Below are 5,239 nucleotides of genomic sequence, written 5' to 3'. Positions count from 1 at the left end.
TGCCCCGCAAGCCCGTGTTTGACAGGGAGCTGAAGAGCGCATTCGTGCTGTTCTCCCTCAGAACTGCCAGCCAGTGGAAGATGATTTACTGCAGCCGCCAATGGAGAGGGGCCGGTCCCGGGGGGACGAAACTGGCACAGCCTCTTGGGAGCAGGTGGTCAGAATGGGAAGAAGTTGTTATTAAAACTCAGCGCTGCTTTCACATCCGGAAGCAACGGGAAAATCCTTACTTTACAAGAAAACTCAGCTGATTTACTGTTAACAGCTCTGTGATGTTGCTGGCTCATTGGTCTAGGGGTATGAATCCTGTTTCATGTGGATGGCGTAAATAGGAGCAGCTCTCGCTTTTGAAGCGCGGGCGATTCCGGGCGTTCAGTGTCTCCAATCTTCATTAATGAGGACTGGTTTCGATGAGATCAAGATCCCTCAGTCTCTCGATGGTGAATACATCACGTGTGGAGAAGCAGGAAGCAAGTTTTAAGAACATCTGCCCGTGGTCAACAGACCACATCACGGGTGGTGAAAAGTCCCACATTAACGCAACTCTCTTTATCTTTCTATGTTCTAAAATGCCAGTTCCCTAGAAACAGTTTCTCGCTGTCTGCTTCATCCAAACACTCTCGCCATCAAATCTCCATTTAATCCTTAAAGGCTTAAACAGAACAATCCCGGCCTCTGGAATCTCTCCACAAAACTGAATTCCCTCATTCCTGGGCATGATGAAGCCGGAGGATTGCGACGAGATTTTGGAGGAAAAATCAGTTGGTAGGCGGAAACATGGAAAGGAAAACAAAAACAAAAACTCAGTCTCCAGCTTTGCGAATCTTTCAAAATCTTTTGTGATCCAAGTGGAAGAAATTGATTTAATTCACCAATGGAGAGAACCCAGTCCCGGGGAAAGGACAAGCAGGACCGGCCCGGGAGCAGGGAGACAGAATGAGAGGAAAATGTTCTTGAAACTGTTTGCTGCTTCGAATTCCTGGAGCAACGTCCAAGGTACTTCGCTCTGAGCAAGTCTCAGCTGGTTCAGAGCTGGGCAAGCAAACAATGGGAGCGGCTCGTTGGTCTAGTGGCATGATTCTTCCTTAGGATATTGTACAGTGCTGGCATTTGTAAGTGAAACATGATCATACCGGACTGCAGGGAAAATGCACAGAGCCGAGCGAGCCGCGTACAAGATGATACCGTGCAACATACTTAACAGTCCCTAGGCCTGCATGGCAAAATAAGCGGCTCCGAAAAAAAAAGCCTTCGTCTCGAATGGCAAGCAGATTTAGAATCCGAGAAAGGCAGATCCCATTGCGAAATTGTTTTAAAGTCAGTGCAGGTACGACCTACATTAACATAATTCCTTTCACTTTCCTTGTCTTTCTGCTTAGCCGGCTGTATTCCGGCGAAGATTACCGCTTTTGGGCAACGATTTTTCCAATGTTGTTACTGGAAAACAAAAAAAAGCGAAGGCAAAGGGAAAGGCCTCCCACCAAATGCCGATAACCCTTTAAGCAAAACAAAAGTCAATGGAAAGCTGAATGCATATTTCGAGACTCGATTGAGCAACTAATGCAACTTGCCTGTGACAAACTATAAACGGGTATGCTTTCGCGTTTACAGGTAACCTGAAAAACACCAGACTGCAGTGAAAATGCACAAAGCCGAGCAGGCCGTGTATCAGATGATACCGTTCAGCATAATTACAGTTACCACGAGGGGATAGTCAGAACTGCCGATGCTGGAGTCAGAGATAACACAGTGTGAAGCTCGACGAACACAGCGGGCCAGGCACCACTGTTTTGCAGAATAAGTGGCTCAAAGATAATCCTTCATCTGAAAAGCTGAGTTAGCATTAGAATCCGAGAACATTGCGAGGCTGTTCAAACCTCGGTGTAGGTACAAGTTGCCACTTGCCTTGTCTTTCTCCTCAGCCGTGCATTTGCCTGCAGAGCTTTCCAGACAGGACAAACAGCTGCGGAATTAAACCTGTCAGAGACGACTTTGAGATGCATTTGACAGAGAGGGTAAATCATGAATGAATGTTGCATGCGACACCAGCACATCAGGCTTCTCCTTGACTTTGAACCGGGACGCTTTCGCACCGAAAGCAAAAGCGACACGACTGCACTACAGAAAAAAAATACGGGCACGCCAAATGCACTCATAAAAAGGTTGAGCATCTGTGCTCTATAAATCGGACCATAGTCAGGAGCAGAAAGGAGAGAAATTTAACAAAGCTTTCCACCGCAATGCATTGGAATTACCCTCCTTTCCACAACAAAAGTGTTATGACAGCAGCAGTTTTGACTGGCTTAACAGAATGAAAGGCTCGCTGACAGCAAGGTAGCTCTGTACACGGAAATGCAGAAACCTGTCGCTGTAATAAATGGAGAACCATTGTTTCTGGGCTGTTTCAAACTGGGGACCTTGCGCGGGTGAGGTGAACATGCTAACCACTACACTACAGAAACCTGGTACCAAAGTCATCTGCCCGCTGTCCTTCGAACACCATTGAAATTTGCAGCCGTTCAACGTTTGATTTCTCTGTTTTAAATAGATCGATGCTGTCCAGCGTTATTGACATTATTAAAAGTAAAAGATACCACGTAAAATTGCCCAGAAAATGTTCACCAGGATGTTGCCAGAGTTGCAGGGTTTGGACTGTTGGGCGAGGCTGACCCGACTGGGGCAATTTTTTCCTGGAGCATCACAAGCTGAGGAACGACCTTATAGAAGTCTGTAAAATCATGAGGGATAAGGATAGGGTGAATAGTCAATGTCATTTTCCAAAAGTAGGCCCGAGCGCAAAACGAGAGGGCATATATTTAAGATGAGAGGGGAATAAATTAAAAGAGTTCTGACAGGCAAATTTTCATGCCGAATGTGGTGCGTGTATGGAGTGAACTGCCAGAGGAAATGGTGGAGGCTCGTAAAAATTACAACATTTCAAAGGCACCTGAATGCTTGTATGAATCGGTTGGGCTAAGAGGAATGAGAGCCTCCCACAGGCGAAGTGTTCGTTCACTTTTGCCAAAAATGACCATTCTCTGTGACACCTTCCCAGGTTATCAGTGAGGATTTTTGATTCAGGAAGATTCCTCACAAACCGTGTTTGCACCTCAGGTCTCGGGCGAATCCCCAAACAGACAGATCTTAACGCGCAACAGAAGCAAAAATGACAAGGCGAACGCATTTCCACACACACCGCAGCACGAATGCTTTCTGTGAAACACCTCCAGTTCTCTGGGTTATGAACTACTCACACAACCGGCATCCGGGCAATTCCAAACTAATCCTCCAAATGCGCTGGAGGTTTAGTGCAACGCCACTTACTGGAAACAGCTCAAGTCAGGAAATAAAAGAATAGAGTAAGAACGTCCCACGAAAAGTGAATGCAAGCAACCACAGTCTCGATTAGATTAGGTGTCCCTTCTGGTCAGTAATGCGGGTGTGCCTGCACCACAACGATTTCAGCGTATCAAGAAAGTGGCTCATCAGCTCCCTTCTTGGAGGAAGTGAAAGAAATTTCACATCTCAATTACTTTTCACTAAAAAATAGGCAAACAACTGCGAGTAGGTTCAAAGCAGGATTTTGTTTCACAGCAGCAGCGAAATAACGATCTGCATTCACTTGCAGCGGAAGGGTAAGCAACGCAACTTGCCTGGAACATGAAGCAGCAGCGCAGCCTGCTTGTTCCCACTGTCATGCTGGGGGCATTCCGCATGTGTAAACCACTGCACCATGGAAACACGCCGTGGACGCTGATCTGATTAATTATTTGTGCTCTCCCACATCAAAGACTGCAATAGGCGAAACAAGTCAAGCTCAACGCAACCCATCCTACGTAGCGTCGGTATAACAATTGGCAGTGGTGGGACTCGAACCCACGCCTCCTCAGAGACTGGAGCCTTAATCCAGCGCCTTAGACCGCTCGGCCACACTACCCGACAGGTGCATTGTGACATTTTCTAATGTTGCTACTGCACACAACTAAAGCGAAGGCACAGGGAAATACTTGGAGGAACGCTGTCCCCCTCGTCCATTTTCTTAACTGCTTGGCAATGCCCGGCTACAATATTAATTTCGCACCAGATGCCGATAGTTCTTCAATCAAAACAAATACCAACGGAAAGCTGAACGCATCTTGCGAGATTCGGTTGCGCAAAAAATGTCATGTGCCTGTGAGAAAGTATTTTCGTTTTTACCTTGATAAAGAACACATGACTGCACCACATTTCCGGGTTCACCCAGATCACTTCTGTCACACACTGAAAACTCACAATTTTTCCCCTCTTTTACCGAGAATGAAAATTTTAATGAATAAACCCACGCGGTCACAAAAGAAGATAATTTTCCTCGTCAATTGAGTAACGTTCAGGTAGACTTCACTGACGTTTTCCGTGGTATCCTCAGAGTTAGTTAATTCTGGTTCAGCTCCATTTGACATGGAGCCGCCCAGGAAGTGACCATTCTCATTCTGTGACTCTGAATATTCTTGTTGGTGCAGGATTGGAGTTGGGTTTGCCCCTCTAATAGTCTTGTCATTTATTATACAAGCGGCTGCACGTACAAACTGATCTCTGGGCTTTCCAGTGAAGTGGAAACAATTTTCACTGCAAAACTGGAGACCAGTATTTTAATCAAAGCAGCAGAAGAGAAGCCCTGCTTTAGGCATAGCTCAAACTGCTGGTTTTACTGATAACGCTGGAGGGCTGTGCTTCACCTCAGAAAGCGAAGCTGTAAGAAGCAAATACGCCCAGCATGGGGCTCGAATCGACGACCGTGAGATTAAGAGTTTTATGCTCTACCAACTGAGCTAGCCAGGCGTGACAAAAATGCTACTTATTTTCCCATTTCACACTGTGCCAAATCCCCTGCAACCTCATTTCAATGTGCCAAAGATGATCCACCTCGAAAATCACAAGTTTCCAGTTCATTCCTCTCAATCACAAATAACATCATTTATATCTTCCACTTTTCAGCTGTTACTCCTTCAGACCATTATAATCCATTTTCATTGAACATTCAAAATTCATATTTTAATGTCGGTGCCCTCATCCTTTAGCTGCCCATATGACTGTCAGTCATTCTGAGAGACGGTGAATCTGCTTCAATAAACCCAGTCATTTCTGTTACAGACTGCGTGAAATGCGTATCTGTCTGCCTAGTCTCACTCAATACTTTCAGCACTTTGTTTGTTCAGTACATCAGCAACTTCTGCAGCTTCGCATTTGGGGGGCTGGATTT

At 45.8% G+C, this 5,239-nt stretch overlaps 1 non-coding gene across 1 annotated transcript; it reads right to left on the bottom strand.

The window, feature by feature from the left end:
- Positions 1 to 3,855: 3,855 nt before the first annotated feature.
- trnal-aag lies at positions 3,856 to 3,937 on the bottom strand. Its single transcript has one exon. It is a non-coding gene; the product is annotated as a tRNA-Leu (tRNA).
- Positions 3,938 to 5,239: the final 1,302 nt, after the last annotated feature.

This window comes from Rhincodon typus, chromosome 8 (assembly GCF_021869965.1).
Source record: "Rhincodon typus isolate 14 chromosome 8, sRhiTyp1.1, whole genome shotgun sequence".
In the NCBI taxonomy this organism is placed as follows: domain Eukaryota; kingdom Metazoa; phylum Chordata; class Chondrichthyes; order Orectolobiformes; family Rhincodontidae; genus Rhincodon; species Rhincodon typus.
The sequence above is the reverse complement of the archived record's forward strand: the minus strand, read 5'-3'. Positions and strand labels throughout refer to the sequence as shown.